The sequence below is a fragment of the Ceratotherium simum genome, chromosome 3, assembly GCF_057802395.1.
Source record: "Ceratotherium simum simum isolate JZ-2026a chromosome 3, ASM5780239v1, whole genome shotgun sequence".
Taxonomy (NCBI): Eukaryota; Metazoa; Chordata; class Mammalia; order Perissodactyla; family Rhinocerotidae; genus Ceratotherium; species Ceratotherium simum.
In genome coordinates, this window is record NC_141902.1 from 10,640,105 (window position 1) to 10,658,032 (window position 17,928).

Consider the following 17,928-nt stretch of genomic DNA (forward strand, 5'->3'; position numbering starts at 1 on the left):
ATTTGTTCCATTGTTATTTGGGGGTTTTTGTTTTTGTTTTGAGTGTGTAGAATGCCACATACTACATAAAATATTTCTTTTTACTTATAAACATTGTCACCAATTTTAAAGATAACTTGGAGAAAACAAAATGACTTGAAGTTTTCAGCAAAAATCCCAGGATTTTGACAACTTTGGGAAATTGTTTATTCTTCCTCATGCCATTTAGAAGAGAGAAATGAAAAAAACATTCTACTAGAGAACTCATTGATAATTTGCTCTACATAACCACATATTTTTAATTCCATGTAGATGTTGTCTCCATTAATGTATGGTTAAACAGCTGCAGTTTGAAACTAAAAATCTTTGATTTCTTAGGAAACAAATTCTTAGGAATATCATATAAGTATTAGTTTTCTTATTAAAGATACAAAATATTTACCTTGGATATAATGGTAACTGGGGAAAACACATTATTTATATCAAGGTTAGAAAGTGTTTTTAAAAGAAGTTTTTCTTTCCTTTTAAAAGTAATGAATTTAATCAGGAATTGTATAACAATAACTATTATTTATATAGCACTGTTTTAAGTACTTTCCAAGTATTATCTCAATTAATTCTCATGTAAATCCTATAAATTAATAACTTTTATAATCTCCATTTTACAGATGAAGAATTGATAATATAAAAGGATGCATAGCTTGCCTAAACTCACACAGCTAGTAAGAGAGAAGCCAGAATTGACACTCAGGCATCCCACACTTATAACCACCACACAATGCTGACTCACTAGCTTACTATGTTCCATGGCAGAATCCAAATGTTTTACCCACTATTAATCTTTAATAATGGCCTAGAACTTTTCACTCCATGACTGATATAAATTATAAATTAAAAACTGAAAGAGTTCAGTAATATTAAATTTAAAATAAAATGAATTATACAAATAAATTGGAACTTGAAAAAAATTAAACCACAGCAAGGAGAGTCATTTAGTCTCAATTTTCCCAGCAGCTCAACAAGTACTGGATTTCCTCGGCTCAGAAAACAAATGAAATTTTTCATCATTTTCTCATAGTCATAATAGAAACTCACAAGAAACTGTCATTTCTTTGTAGTCATCTATCCACAAACAAAACCTTAGAAGACTTATTGAGAGCAGATTCAAAGATATTCATAACTTTTAAGGTTGTTTTGAAACCCAAGTAGCTGCCGAGCCCCCAAACTGTAATTAAGCCCTTGGCAATAGAAACAAGCCTCATGTTTGTTAAAAGTCTTCTCTATGTCTATCAGTGTTGGGCTGGCACACAGGCCAAAGTGTCCAGGATTCAGGATTCAGCAATGGAAGATCGGGGACTGAACTCCATCTCTGTCCGTGCCACATCATCTCTCTGAGGCTCAGTTTCCTTGCTGTAAAATATGCACCAACATGGCCTGTTCTACCTGGCTAGGTTACAGTGAAGAGCCCACGAGATACTCACGTAGAAGAGCTTTATAAACTCTAACAGAGTAGCCATTGCTGCTAATAGTCATTGTGGCTACCAATATTGCTAGGTACCTCTCCTTCAACTGGTCTCAAAATTTAAAACTTAAGACTTCCAGAAAAATTATTACTATAGTTGTGCTCATTTCCTATCATTGTTCTAATAAATTGCCACAAACAGGGGTGCAAAACAACAGGAATCCATAATCTTGCAGTTCTGGAGGTAAAAAGTCTGAAATGGGTCTCACTGGACTAAGATCGAGGTGTCAGCACGGCTGTGTTCCTTTCCAGACACTCTAGAGGAGAATTTGTTTCCTTGTTTTTCCAGCTTCTACAAGCCACCTGCATTTCTTGGCTGCTGGCCCCCTTCCATCTTGAAAGCCAGCAATGGCTCTTCAAGTCTTTCTCACGTTGTATTCACTCTGACAACGACTCTTCTGCTTCTCTCTTTTGCATTTAAGGACCCCTGTGATTACATTGGGCCTACCTGAATAATACAGAATAATCTCCCTACTTTAAGCTCAGCTGACTGGCAAATTTACATCAGTCTTCGGTTGTAATTATCCTTTGCCGTGTCATTTAACATATTCACAATTTATAGAGATTAGGACAACTTTGGGAAGCCATTAGTCTGCCTGCTAAATAGTGATACCCAACTTTAATCTTCCATGGATAACTTGTGGTTTCATTCTGCATTAAATATATGTAAATATCATCCCATAGAAAATGAAGTAAGTTTCATGAATGATTTCACTGTTTGAATTGAATACCACTTAAAATTTTCCTCATTAATTTTCTTGCTTTGGCAATAAGATATAAGAGGGTACCATGTATTTCTACTGTTTTGTGATTGCATTAAACTAAATGCAATAAAATGGTCTAATAAAGGTTAATATATTGGTGCATGTTCTACAATAATTGAGAATATGTTTAGAAGGAAATTGTTAGACAAACAAAGGTCAATAGTTTTTCCTTTGTTCTAAGAGTAAGCATTGTGTATATCAAAATATAAAAAAAAACAGCTTCCTTAAAATCTCTTTGCTTTGCTTAGCTTTTAATAAGATTTTAAATCTTTAAAAAAACTAAATAAAATAGATTTACTTTAAAAACATAGAATTTTTTTCAACAGTTCAAGTAAAAAGGCTGTGAATTTCATTGCAAGGTTAATATAATCTTCATCAGCTAAAGCACAGTTCAATTTCTAAACTTTGAAAATAAATGAAATGATAAAGAAATGAAACACCAAATCAATCTGGTTGGTCATGGGAATTCCTCAGAATGCATAGTTTTGTTCTTTGACATTAACCTTTATTGATTTGGCCGTTTTAACAAATCAGTTCCTATTCTCGTACCTTCAATTTTATGCTTCACTGTTTCTGGGACTAAATTTCTTTAAAGTCTTATTATTGGGCACTTTTGTAGTATTTTCTCTAGGGAAAAAAAATCTATATTATAACCATCTCAACCTTAAAATTATCCTTTTAGGAAATCTTTGGAAAGACCTTTTGAAAAATCTAAACTTCTAATAGACCTGTTTAAACATGTCCTTAATACTACTAAATTTCTTGAGTGGCAAAAGTTGGGGCAAAATTTTCCCCCAATAAAATATTTACTCTTTGTAAACATAAGGAAATATTTCCCTAGTTTAGGAGATTGACTATTCTCAAAGCATCTATAAATTTACGTCAGCAATAAGAATATGAACAAACAACTAAAGAATGCAGCAATAACTGAGCCAAATTCTTATTTCCTCGTATACATAACATGACCAAGACTTCAAAACTTTGTTTTATGAGTTTTCGGCCATTAGAACTCAGTTTTACAATATCTTTAAAAATTAATAACTGAGTATTTCTAAGGCTTTTTTCTTGATATCCTAAAGATTAATGATTGTTTACACAGCCTTGTAAAACTAAAAAATGTTCCACTAGATTAACAGCCATTGTGTTAATAGCACCATTATCCTTTATTTTAATATGAAGGGTAATAAAATATAGATTTAGGAATATTTTATTGTAGCTGACAGGAAAGTTAGCAGCTCCATCTTTTTTTAAAAAAATTTAAATTTGATTGGATCAGAAAGTACAACTTCCAACACTATTGTTTATAACATATTCTAGAAGAACCTACTGGCCATGAGGTACTAGAATATCTAGCATTTTCGCTAAACCTAGGTCTGTTCCATGTCTTCAGTTGAGGACTGTCTACATTATATTTACAATATTTCAGGATTTAACCAACTTACGATCTAAAAAAAAAAAAATCTTACCTTTCCCTGCTTATCTTCTCATGAACACCACAGATCACCTTAGACTCGTTCCTTCCGCAAGAACTCTTTGCCACTTGAATAGAGATTTATATGTAAATCAGGAGTCACCTGTAATATTCTCACTTAGCCTAGTAAACCGTTTAAATATTCGATATTATGTTCCTGATCTAATCAGCTGTGGTGCTGTCGACAGCACAGCATTGAGAAGGGCTCTGAGAAAGAGTCCAGGCTTACTAGGCAAGTACTGCATGCTTAGCAGCTTTCGGCGTGGCCACGGGAGGACTGGGGGCATGCCGGCTACAACTTCGTTCTTGCTGCTGCAAAAATCAATGCAACATAGAAAATATGTTACCTTGTTCCTAATAGCAAAGGAATACGAAATATTTGAGTAATGATAACACTAATATAAAAATATTTCATTTAAACTAAATTAAATCTCATTATCCCTATCCTATAACTGACAAAATAATTAGACGTGCATTTGTCCACAAATAAATTTCTTTCATCAAATGTTTGAGTGAAAATTATACACAAGGCACTGTGCTGGTACTGTAGAGAGTACAGAGTAGAGGAAACAATCTCATGTTCAAATACACAAAGTAAACTAACATTTTTTGTGTTCTGAAGTTATGGCAGACCCTGTACTACGAGTGTTATATGCATGAACTCAGGACAAATATACAAACCACCACATAAGGCAGAAATTGATAAATGCTATAACTGAAAAAGTTTATTACAGGAGTTTGGAGTCAGAAAACTTAGAATATCATTGAATAAAATATTCAGATATAATAGTTAAAACAAACGATTTTACCTAACATAGTGTGGGGGAATCAGAATTGGCCACCCTAAATGTGTTTCTTTGGCTTATTTTTAAGAACGAAAGACTCTGAAAGAAACTTTGACCTTCCCCCTAATTGCCTAAAAGAAATTAAGATAGAAGGCCTGTTCCAGGAAGAAGCTAATATCATAAGATAACTATAGTATAATGTAAAATAGGTGTGATAGACAGAAAGGCACCAGCAAGCCCATTTTTATCAAAGTCCTGTCTCTCGTGTCACGTTGTCTTTAGGCGGCCCAGCAAACACTTGTTTATCAAACATTTGCTTTTCCATCTCCATGTAAATTGACTTCCTCCCCTTGGAAGACCTAAACCACTGCCCACACCACCTTCCTTTGTCTTTAGCTGAAGATAGTATTTAAGGTGGTGGCTTCTGCCATTCTGGCAAGTTTTCCTGGGTTTCTCCCATGCATACATATTATTAAACTTTGTTTTATTTTCTCCTGTTATTCTGTCTCATCAATTTAATTCTTAGACCAGCCAGAAGGACCTAGAGAGTAGAGGAATTGTCTTCCTCCCCTACAATAGGAATGAGAGTGTGAGAGGGTACAATACGGAAATCTACCCAGAGCCTGAGAAGAAACGTGTCAATAACATCATGTTAGTATCTTCTTCATTCCCCAAAGTCCCTTCCCAACAATTACCTCCCCCATTTATGTGTAAAAATCTCTACCTTTTTGAGTCTGGTCTCATTTTTCTGTACATCCTAATGTGGGCATTCGTGAGTTGCTTATCTAGCATTCATTACCCCCCCTCTGCCTTTGCTAATTATACCCCAATTTTTTGCCAAAGCCACCCATGCTTTACTTATCCTATGTGACTTGATAAACTGATGTTAACTCTACCTCTAGAATTAGTGCATGCATTTACCTGGACACAATGATTGATTCTGGAGTAATCCTGTCAGAGCAAAGCTCAGGACTTCTGTTTACTGGTTCTAACATGGGCACTTTTTCTCCTACTAGAGGCAAACTAGGAAGCATGGATTCTTCGTTACCACTGACAGCTATCTCACAAAAGTGTGGAAAATCATCCTAAAGGAAAGGCTAACATATGAAGAAGAGAAGAGCCAAAGGAAAAAAAAAAAGTGGAGACAAGCCCTGAATGAATAGCTCCAGAAACAACCCTACTTCTGGACTTTTATGCTGGTTTTTTAAATCATTTGAGATAGGGTTCCTATTATGTTCACAGACTTCATCATCACTAGAAACTGCTGCTATTCAGCCAAAAAAAGAGTGAAATCTTGCCATTTGAGACAACATGGATAAACATCAAAGGCATTATGCTAAGTGAAATAAGGCAGACAGAAAATGATAAATACCATATGACCTCACTTATATGTGAAATCTAAAAAAAGAAAAAGAAAAAAAAATGCCAACTGAGCAGATGGATATAGAAAACAGACTGGTGGTTGCCTGAGGCAGGGGGTGGGGTTGGGAGAAATGGGTGAAGAGGGTCAAAAGGTCAAAAGGTACCAATTTCCCATTACAAAATGAATAAGTCATGGGGATGTAATGTACAGCATGGTGACTATGGTTAGTAACGCTGTATTGCCTATTTGAAAGTTGCTAGGAGAGTGGATCTCTAAAGTGCTCATCATAAGAAAAGAGGTTTTGTAACTATATATGGTGACAGATGTTAACTGGACTTACTGTGGTGATCGTTTTGCAATATATACAAATATGAAATCATCACATTGTACACCTGAAATTAATATAACGTTATGCCAATTATACCTCAATGAAAAAAACAAAAGAAACTGCTCCTCCTCAAATTGCTACTGTAGAAATTCTGTCCTCAGACATTAGCCTTCTGTCCTTTCAGTTTGTTCATTTACAAACACAACATCTGATCAGGATATCAAATCCATTGACCATTTTTACTGTCCATCTACTCCCTCCCGTCTTCAGGTATATGTTTTGTTCATCAATGGGCCATCTTACATAGTTCAGTGCCTTATACTTAGTAGGCAATCGATACATTGTGTTAATGGATTGATTGATTAATTGACTGATCTCCCTACATTAATCTACCCCTGCCCAAATATATATCACCTAGTGATTATTCTTTCTTCTTCCAGAATTCATAACGCAAATGTGTCCTTATCACTCTCCCATCAAAAGTCTTCAGTGACCCCCATTTTATCCAGAGCCAGACCTCAGATATGGTCCACGCTGTGTCCCTGATGTTGTTGCTCTCTAAAGGCTACCATCTTCCAATGGGGATTGAGGGGGGTCAAACCCTTCCTGAACCAAACCCAGTGTTGGGACCCATGTGAAAATGCCAGCCCCCAACATGTTCTAAAATAATGTACTTCTAATAAGTAATCATAATCCACCACCGTCATCTCAAATCTCAGAAAAGCCAAGCAATGATCTCACCCTGCAGTATCTAATTTGGTAAGAATTGTATTCAGTTATAACATTAGATTTAAATGAGACATTGACAAAACTAAAGTTATTCAGAGAGTAACCAAGATGGTGAAAAGTCAAGAAATCATGTATCAGTAGAAAAACAGGGTTTCTTTGCACGGAGAGGATGTATGGGGAACATAACATTTATATTCTGATATTTGAAGGTTTGTCATGAAGAAGAACAAAAGTGGCAATTCTCTTCTGTTCCAGAGGGCAAAAAAAGGTTAAATATTTACTCTTCTATGGAGTTACATCTTAGCTCCATATGACACACAACATTAAAATGTTTCTATCTAGCCATAAAAGGAGCTTACATAAAAACAAAGTTTTGTAAAGTATGGGTCAAGTTAGTCTAGTTGTGCTACAACAACAAAGAACTCCCAAATCTCAACGGCATATCACACAAAAGTTTATTTCTTATTTACACTACATGTCTAACCCAGGTCGCCAAGGGCGCTGCTCATTGTAGCACTTAGAGACTCAAGGTGACAGAGGCTTCACCATCCTATGCCATCCAAACACAAGTCTCCAGGGGTCATCATGGCAACGAAACAGAGCTTGAATCACAAATCGACCCTTAAATGTTTCTGCCTGGAAGTGATTCAAATCATTTCTACTTAAACTTCATTGGCTAAAACAAGTCTATGACGATGTCTAATTTCAAGGAAATAAGGGCATGTAATACCCACAAGTGCCTGAAAGGAGAGAGATGTCAGAGTTTCAATGAGCACTTGCAACATTGACCAGAACTCTCAACAGGATTTAATCAGAGATCAAATCATCATTAGGAATATTACAGGAAAGATTAGATCTCTAAGCCCCTTTAAACTCTAGGATTCTAGATTCCAAATGTGTCATGCAGTTCCTTTAAGACCAGGGATTTTGTTTCCAAGGGTCAAATAAATAACTCTGGATGTTGAAATTCCTCTAAAGTAGGAAAATCACTATGCTCAATATTTGAACATACTGAGCTGAGCTCACAAAGACTTGGTTTGGAAGGGCTAAATATTGACAGGTCAACAGCTCTAACTCTGTTGGATAAGCTTGCTATGTTTCATTTTTTTTCAAACATTGCTGCAAATATTTACATTTGACTTCTACATAAGAGTTGTTGATTTCCAGTATAGGCTGAAAAGAATGACAGTTGATAACTGATCTTCATGTTCTATAGATTTACTTGCAAGGTTTTGAGCTATTTTTTCATCTTCCTCAGTGAAAGTGTAAGCTTAGCTAAATAGGTGGCCTTAAATGTTGTCAGTGCCATTCCGGTGGCTTGATTGTGTCTTCCATGGTGTAAAAGCCCCTTCTTACAGGTTATGTTATATATATTACGATCTACCCAATTCATTTTCCTACAGTAATAGCTTACATTGAGAGCAATTACCCAGCCCATTTTTGCTCATTTTAAACCTGCTGTGTCCTCCATTTTTCCCTAAATTATGGATCAAATAAGGACAGCTATACATTTGCAGTATCATGGATCTAGATCTTCAGTCTAGAAGGGGCCTTAGAGATGACCTAGCTCACCCCGTTTTACACGCAAAAATTAACAACAGATAACATTTATTGAGAGTTTACCATGTGCTAGGCATTAAGTTAATGATTTCACATGTATTATCTGAATTAATCTTCCCAACAGCTCAATGAGATGAGATGTTATTATCTCCATTACAGATGAGTAAAATAAAGTTAAGTATAGATCCACAGTCAGTAGTTAGGAAAGGGCGACTTGTTTTCATTAAAACTCCTGCCTGTCCACCCTCCCAGAGATTTTTCACTATGGGATGTGGGGGAGGAGGGGACCCACGTATGATTCCAGACGTCCAGCCACTACATGGGATTCTACATCACTTCAAGAACTATATATGTATGCTGAATACATAAGAACTCCCTCCCTACGGTGTGTATGCATACACACACACACACACACACACACACACACACACACACCCTTGCCAATGATGCCCAGCATTAACTGAGCCGCCATCAGCACTTAGGACATCCACTGCTACCTGCACACCCAAAACACCCTCCATACCCTGGTTTCAAATCTCAACTCTTCTTCATACTTTTCACCCAGGCATGCGTCCTGTAAACACATCGAAAAGATATTTAACCTTAATTAGGAACTCAACTAGAAATAACAATGAGAAACATTTTCCCCTTATCAGATTGGCCAACATAGAAAAAATAATTGGCAAATCCTGGTGTTGGCAAGGACATGGATAAATGAGCAGATGCCCTCACTCACTGTTCAGTATTTTGTGAATTTAGCTCAGACTTTTTGACATTGAATCTTCCTCCATTGCTCCATAGTTCTTACATATCAATTTGAGAAAAGGTGACAAAACAGGAACAAAGTCCAGGGAAAAAGATTACACGATCCCATGTATTAGATAAGAAAGTGAAGTTTGGAGATAGTCTGTAACATTACCTAACCTGGGAAAATGATAGGGAAGGAATATTAAAATTATTAGTCATTGAGGCTTGGACCCCAGGCTCTCTTATTGAGAAGTTTCTGGAATAGTTTCTAGAGTCATTTCTGAAATAGTTTCCCCAATTCTGATTGAAACCTTTAAACTAATAATGCTTATCTCTGGATGAAAGGGATTTGTGTGCTTTTTACATTTTTCTTTGTACTTTTCAATATTGTTTAATTTTCCATTTCAGTGACAATGTGTTTTATAAAATCAACAAGAAGATTTAAGCAAATGCAACCAATTTATTGAATAAGCTGAACTTGATAGGAAGAAAGCAAAAGGCAACTTTGTTCTTTCTCACCGCTGTACCTGCAGATCTGTGCCGGGAGTCTCATTTAACAAGCTGTTACATGACCTGAGTGGTGGGGACTGTCCTCCCACTGCCAGAGGTCTACCACTTTAAGAACCGTCTGTCCTTGTCAACACAGGCTTCACAAAACATTAGGCATCCCCTCCTCAAACTCACCCCCACAAATTTCCAGTCTCTGTCCTGCACAGGCACGTGTGTCAGGGCTCTCGCTAAGATTCTGCATCGACTGCCCTTGGCTGCCCATGTGAGAGCCTCTCTCTACCAGCCACCACCAGAGCGACCATCTGCTGTCTAAAGCTGGAAAAGTTCTCTACTCTCAGCACTGGTGCTGAAGTGGAAGGAGGTAGAGAACAGGAAAATATGCTCCCTACATTCCAAATCAGAGCCCTGAACTAATTCTCTAGTAGAAATTAATGGTGAGAGGCTCTGTATCCCCGAAGTACAGATGCATCGCGGGTTAAAGGCTTTGGCGGGCTGGACTGGAGGCATAACCTTTATTCATCACGCGCTTTCTATGGGAAATTGTGTGGAGTTCAAAACAACTGACTTATAAATGATCCTAGGAACATAATTTGCCTGGAAACTGGGGACCGCACTTACAACCATCTCTAGCCTGTCAGGTCAAATAGATTAGAGCAAGACAGCAGCATGCATTTACAGTCTTGACCTTGTTGCTGAACCACTTCCTAACTCATGTTTTTTATTCTTAAAATGAGAGGCATAATGTGTCTGCTCCAACCACAAGATTGTTGAGATAATAAGCACAGTCATTACTGAGCAAATATGTCACAAAATTGACAATACTCGTGTGTTTACTATTATTGCATATTATACATTATGGAATGTATACAACACGTGTAATCTGTTACAGGGAAGTAGTTTCTGAGATTAATAGGACTGCCCCAAAAGTATCATGATAAACTCCGTTTTTCACCCCTTCCTAATTTTTTTCTTAGCAAAAATATCTCCATCTCTCTTAACCTATATAATATATTATTTTTAGAATCTTGGCATTACCAAAGCCTGTCTAAGTTTAGGAGTGCTAAGTGAGTGTATGATAATACACATGTACATCAACACAACTTAAAAAGTCTCAGAATCTGTCATTTCTCACAGTTCTTTCATTGTGGAGTTTGGGAGGTGCAAGATCAAAGCACTGGCAGATTCAGTGTCTGGTGAGGGCCCACTCCTTGTTCATAGTTGCCTGTCTTCTCTTTGTGACCTCACAGGGTGGAAGGGCGAGGGAGCTCTCTGGGGCCCCTTTTATAAAAGCACTAATCCCATTCATAAGGACTCCACCCTCATGACCTAAGCACCTCCCAAAGGTCCCACCTCCTAAAGCCACCACATTGGGCATCAGGATTTCAACATATGGGTTTGGTGGGGGAGACACAAACACTCAGACCGTAGCAAAAAGATAATCCTAAAGCTTACTATTTTGTTGCCCTGTAGGCCACTAACCAATTTTATATCTAGTGGAGCTGTCTTGTTCCAACATTCTTTTACTTTTTAACGTCTTCCCTGATGAACTATATACATCCTTGTTCTTCCAACGCTCTTGGAATCAATTTTACCCTCATATCGGTTCTCTCATTAAATAATGAGCTGGATAAAATGTCTTTACAAGTGTTCACTTATACTTTCAAGACAGCCATGTTTTCAATGTGTTGAAAAGTATATTTTGATAAAAGTTAGAGGAGAAAAAAGTAAGCTTAGGGCTGAGAGCCTTAGGAGCTTCAGGAAAAATAAACGCTGAACACTTGCAATTGTCCTTCAGTTTTGACCCAGTAATTACTGTCCTGTGTCACGGAAGAATACAACAGGTATCCTACCCTCAGACACATCCCTTTTAGTTGCCATGGATTGGTTTATTCTTATGTTCCAAACGCTGTGTGAGGTATTTTGCATTAATTATCTCTTCGAACAATGCCTGGTGTGAAGTAGGCATGGAGTAAATATTTGTTGACTAAAAGAACCAGTTATCGCTAACTCTTATAACAACCTGCAAAGTAGATACTGTTATTCTAATATTACAAATGAGAAAACTGATGCACAGAAAGGATAACTGGCTTGCCTGGAGCCACATTGAGTAAGTGGTTGAGCAAGGATTCAAATCTAAGTGTGTTTGCCTCCAAAGCCCACTGTCTTCACACTGTGCCAAATGGAAACACAAGCACCAAATGTGCCCTAACATTTCCATTTTCAATAAAAACCAGCACAGAGTCTCTGACTGTCAAAACAAACAAACAAAAAATACTAAACCTAAGGCATTAAAATTATAAGTCTCAAGCTCCTTGACCCCTGTACTTGCTCACATCCTCCCACCTTCATTCTTTATCCCGACCTAGATTGACCCAATAGTCCAAGGACCTTCAAATTGAGGTATGGGCACAAAGACCTTACAGAGTATAAGTAGGCTTAGATCGCTGTCGGGTAAACACTTCCAGATCTAAACTTCCACAAACTCACTCCTCAAGCCGACCTGCCCGCAAACTCCCATGTCTGACAGTCACGCCTCCCTTTCTTGCCTCTCACAATGCCCTTCTCCACTTCACAAAAGAAAGACACACTCTCCCCTATCCCAAATGGTATTTTGGTGCCTTGTTCCCAGCTGTGAAAATCTTTGGGGCATCAAAAATAGGAACAAATCTAGAACACCACTTTCCTGAGGGAAAGTCTCTTGAAAGTAAAGCCAAAAAAGCTTAAGAAAGAAACATTTAGGGAGACCCTGTTTCATCCAGGAGACACGCTCAGGACAACTATCCATCTGTTCATCCATGTGTTGTTTTATCCATCTATCCACGCACCTATCTACCTATCAATCAATCATCCATCTATCAATCAATTAACACATCTTAGAATACAGAAGTGAGAGAAGCGTTGGGCAGATTCATGACTGTATGAATTTTAAAATGAAATCATACCTTTTCTGATGAAAAGTAACCCTGATTTGGCTGATTAGTTTAACAATGATGCCTGATTATCTGAAACACATGTTCTATAAGTTGAATGAGCTAAATCTACAGCTCTAAGATGTATATAAAAATACATTTAATGCTATGCATATTCTATAAAATAAGCCATAAAACACATCCTTTGCAACTATTTAATTTTATGATATTTAAACTTGTTAAATTTTTTAGATTTCAACTTTAAAACATGTGAGAGATAGCCAGTTTTTCAAAATTCTTATGAGAACAGAAAAGTTTGGAGACAAGTACCTAGTCGATCGCTTCAGCTACTTGCTTATAACTGTCCCATTTACCTTGTCCCTTTGCACTCACACCCAGCCTGAAAATACTCACCATGCCTGCTATCTCCTTGCCTAAGCTCAGGTCTTGGGCACTGCTGAAGAAAAAAGAAGACACATAATCATATTGGTGTCACTATAGTTTCATGGCATTTAACTTGCACTGGGTCCTCCATGCTGTTTGGCAATTTATCTGGGTATTTTTATCTTTCTTCTATTTCCCACAACTACCTTCTCAAACATTTTACAAGCTCCTCAAAATTCCGATTCCCACCACCTCCCACCGTCACTATCAGCCAGCCAATGGGCTTTCTCTTGCCTAAATCCAGACCCACCCTCACCTCTCTTACTTCATCTTCAAACTCTTCTTCTCATCTGCATTTGAACATGTTCTAGTCTCACTCATTAAAACAAACAGAAAACAAAAAAACTTGTACACCTTTCCCTGACCCCTGACTGATCTGGCACCCCACCATTGCCCCATGCTCCTCATACTCAAACCTCCCTAAAGCAGTGTGTACACTCTTGCTCTCCTCCACAGGCTCACCAACCACATACTCCTCACCTCTTAATGAAGTGATTTCTGCCCTCGCTACTCCAAGGATGCTGTTCCCTCTGAGGCACTGACAACCCCCTCATTGCTAAGTCCTGTCTTCAAAACACCACAGAATGGCCTCTGCTGAGCCTTTCCTTCTTGAAACATTTTCTTCCCTTAGCTTTCTTGACACCACACTCTCTTGATACATCTCTTACTATCTGTTCACTTGTTCTCAGTCCTCCTGGCCAATTCCTCTTCCTCTGTCCATTTGTTACAAAACAGTGTCTCTATGACTCCACATGTTCACCCTGAGCAACTGGATCAATTTCCATGGCTTCCATTTCCACCTTTAATCTGATGACTCTCAAACATACATCTTTCATTCAGATCTTTTTCCTTAGCTTTAGTCTTGCACATTTAACTGTCTCCTAGACAGCTCTTCAGTTATCTCACAGGTACCTAAAACTTAACACACCTGAAACTGAATCTATATTTCTACCTCATCCAGGTCCTCCTTCCTCAGTAAATGGTGCCATAGAGTCCATTAAGGACAAAACCTGGGGGCTGGCCAGGTGGTGCTAGCAGTTAAGTGCGTGCACTCCGCTGCAGCGGCCTGGGGTTTGCCGGTTCAGATCCAGGGCGCACACTGACGCACTGCTTGTCAGGCCATGCTATGGCAGTGTCCCATATAAAGTAGAGGAAGATGGGCATAGATGTCAGCCCAGGGCCAGTCTTCCTCAGCAAAAAGAGGAGGATTGGCAGTTGTTAGCTCAGGGCTGATCTTCCTCAGGAAATAAAGAAAGAAAGAAAGAAAGAACAAAACCTGGGAGTCACCGTGGACTCCTTGGTCTTTCATGTACTTCATGTTCAACAAATCGCCAAGACCTGGACATTCTTTCTCACAATGATCTCCTGAATCAGCCCATATCCCCTATCCCCTGCCACTTCTCTGCTTCAGGATATGACTGCCTCTCACTGGGCCACTGCAATCAGCCTTGAGTCCTCCGTCTGCCTGTCACACTACAACCAGTGAAGTGTTCTACAACACAAGTCTGATTACGTAGTTCCTTTCCTTAAGGCTTTCAATGCCTTCCCACCATCTTCGTGTCTTATCATTCATTTACTCAATTACTATTTTAATTAAGCTCTAAGGATAAATTCTAAACTCCTTGACATGGCTTTCAAGGCCCTTCTGAACTTGGCCTCTGCTCACCACGTCAGCTTCGCCTCTCCCCACTTTTCACACTAAAGTGCTTCTAAAGTGCTTCAGTCCCCAAATCTCACCAAGCTCTCCTGCCTCAAACACTCTGCTTCCCTCTGTGAGCTCCCTCCTGTTTTCAATCAAGGATTCAGCTGAGATATTACTTCCTCTGGAAAGCTGTTCCTAACCCCTCAAATCTGGGTTTGATCCTTCTATGCTTCTGTGATGCATTGTTCTTAGTCCATTATAGCAGTTGACTGTTAACTGTTTACACGTCTCTATCCCTGACAGCAGAGGCACATGTGTATAGAGCTAGGGAACTAGCCACCATCTGGCACATACTAATCATTCAACAAACATTTTCTTACTGAATAAATACATGAAACTACCAAAACTTTGCCCCCAAAACAAATCATATTACTTCTATAGATGGCTTATAAACCTGTTTAGTGACCAAATGTAAAGTTTTCATCAAGTTTCCATGAAATTGTCAGCCAAAGAGAATACACAAACTGAATGGGGGAAAAATACCATGCCTAACCTCTCCAACAATGGTAGAAAAACCTACCTCTTTATCCATATCAAAATAATTTACCTGAGATCTGAAGGAGTCAAAAGAAACTGAAATTTTCATTCTCTTATTAATTCATTCAACAATCAACAGTCACCTAACCCTGCCCTCATGAAGCTTCTGCCTAGCACTTACTCCATGAAGTCCGCTGAATCCTGGACAAAACCTGGGCCCTTTTCAAATTTTATTATTTTGAACCATCTAGGAGCAGCTGCTTTTATACAAGTAGGAATATTTTTTAAATGGCATTTTTCCTTGTATGTCAGAAAACCCAAGATGAAAATAAAATTACATTTCTTAAAACTTCCATGCTCCTGATCTTTTTCCCCTTTTCAGCTGTGCCAGAGGCATGAATTTGTATACCCCCAGCTCCAGTTAGGAAGATGATTTATTAAACAGACTTAAATGAAAGATGGGTTGGTGTGGATACACTTGGATTCATAGTCCATGCCTTGGGGCAGTGTTAGTACCAACTCTCTAACTAATTCAGAAAGGAAAAACTTATCTCATTATTTCAAGATAAATGTCTGAACCTTCCAGCTCTTGTCTACCTGCCATAAAACTATCAGAAACTAAAAATGGAGATTCTGTTGTTCACATTTCCTCTAGACCCTACAATGCTTGGCATATGAACCAGTTGCAAATTACCAACTAATGGTATCTTTTTGGCACTTCCAGGTAAAGTCTCCAGGGTCCATTGCATCAAACTCTTTCTTTACAGTGATCCCTGTACAATATTATCACTCAGAAGTTATGTTGGAGAAATTATTTTCAATGTTTTCATTAGGTTCATAAAACCTACTCAGAACAAGTTAAAAAGCCGTAATAAAAAGACAAATATTTCACTTTGATTTATGGAAAGCCCTACACCTGTGCTTGTGCACAGAGAACAGAGAAATGACCTGACTATTTGTCTCAGTTTGGTCTCAGAATTTGCTCATATGCATTTCATTTCCTTGATTTGACAGTATTCAAGAGGTCAGCCTGAAGAGTCAGCAATGCTAATATATTGGATCTTAAAGAGAACATATTCATATAACTGAAAAAAGCAGGATGTCATTTTCTCATCATTGCTGTGAATAGAGAAGCTGTTTCTCAATGATAGGCATCCCTTGTAATGGGAAATAATTGTACTGAACTCAGAACTGTAGTGCTTTGCTTGGCTTCATTGATTGTATAAAGGACCCTTTTATTCGGAACAGATAGAGCTCAATGAGTTGAAATAGTCCAGAAGTATATGAATATCTTTCCTCTGGTGTAAAGCAAATTTAAATTGTGAGAAAATTACTACCTTTCCAAGAATTCCCAATATTCTTATTCCTGATCACAATTCAAAATTCCACGTAGGTTTGATCTTCATTTATTTCAGAGAAGTTGTAAATGGTACTGTTCTCCTTATATCGAGAAAGAACAATACCCCAAGTATCAAGATATGGATATGGTGAGGCCTTTGCCATTTATCTCCTTTGTGTCTAAGAGAAATCAGGTAAGCATTAACAACTAGCATATAAGTAACAAGCTTATCACCTCTAGTAATGCCTTACATGCTGGAAATTAGAGATCTTGGTAACTATATAAGTCATCTTAATTACTGAAGACCATCAGTAGTCTTTCAAACCAAAAGCTTTTTTCTCAAAAAGATGCTGCTAGGATTAAATACCTAGTTTATACATAACAGGAAAAAATAGGATGAACATATTTTAAAGCATAGAAAGACTCCAGCAGAAGTACAAATTACATAGGTACATAACAAAACTAAAATGAGAAAGGAGCAAGTATGAATCATTGGTACAATTCATTCTAAATAACAAAAATGGTAAAAAAAAAATGTAGCAAATAAAAATAAAATGATTAATAACTCAAACGTTTTCTCACCAGTGGTTCTGGTGTCTGTATTGCTGTTTACATCTCTAGTGGTATGAAAATAAAAGGATATTACAAAAAGAAAAAAGGAAGAAAATGGATTCAATATAAATAATTTAAATAAAGGGAGAAAAAGATGGTCAGCAATCTTTACCTATTTTTCCTAATTTACTTAGATATCAAAGAAATTTAATTGTGGTTTAAATGTGCTTTAAATGCAAAACCCAAACACAAATATATTATATTTTATAGAATCATTCAGAGTCAGCAAAGACCAGGCAGCTGGGGACAAATGTGGGAACCAGGGGAGAGACCCAGTGGGACAGGAGAGCCTCCTCCTATTGAGTGGGAGTGGCTTGGTTACAGGAGGGGTTGCTAACATCAAAGAAAGAGAGGTACGCATTCATGGTAGCTATAAATAAGGGCCCCTCAAAGATGTCCACATCCTAATCCCCAGGACTGGTGAATATCTTGCCTGTTATATGGCAAAGGGGAATTAAAGTTGCAGAAGGAATTGAGGTTGTTAATCAACTGACCTTGAGATGGGGAGATTATCCTGGATCATCCAAGTGGGCCCAAAGTAATCACAAGCGTCCTTAAAAGTTGAAGAGGGAGGCGGAAGAGGAGTCTTGGAGTGATTTGATATGAAAAAGACATGACCATAGTTGCTGGCTTTGAAGATGAGGGAGCCAAGGAATGAAGACGGCCTCCACAAGCTGGGAAAGGCAA

The 17,928-nt window shown here is 37.9% G+C and overlaps 1 long non-coding RNA gene across 23 annotated transcripts in view; it reads right to left on the reverse strand.

The window, feature by feature from the left end:
- Positions 1-17,928, reverse strand: part of LOC147917415 (uncharacterized) — a 225,669-nt gene that overhangs the window by 179,640 nt on the left and 28,101 nt on the right. For 12 of the 23 annotated variants that reach the window (XR_015549647.1, XR_015549643.1, XR_015549645.1 and 9 more), the window contains exons 3-4: positions 13,082-13,124; positions 3,732-4,048 (exon numbers count right to left, since the gene is read on the reverse strand). This is a non-coding gene — a long non-coding RNA (uncharacterized LOC147917415). Of the gene's footprint in view, positions 1-3,731; positions 4,049-8,882; positions 9,076-13,081; positions 13,125-17,928 lie in introns of those variants that run through there. The other 11 variants (XR_015549628.1, XR_015549629.1, XR_015549632.1 and 8 more) reach the window with 4 other exon arrangements.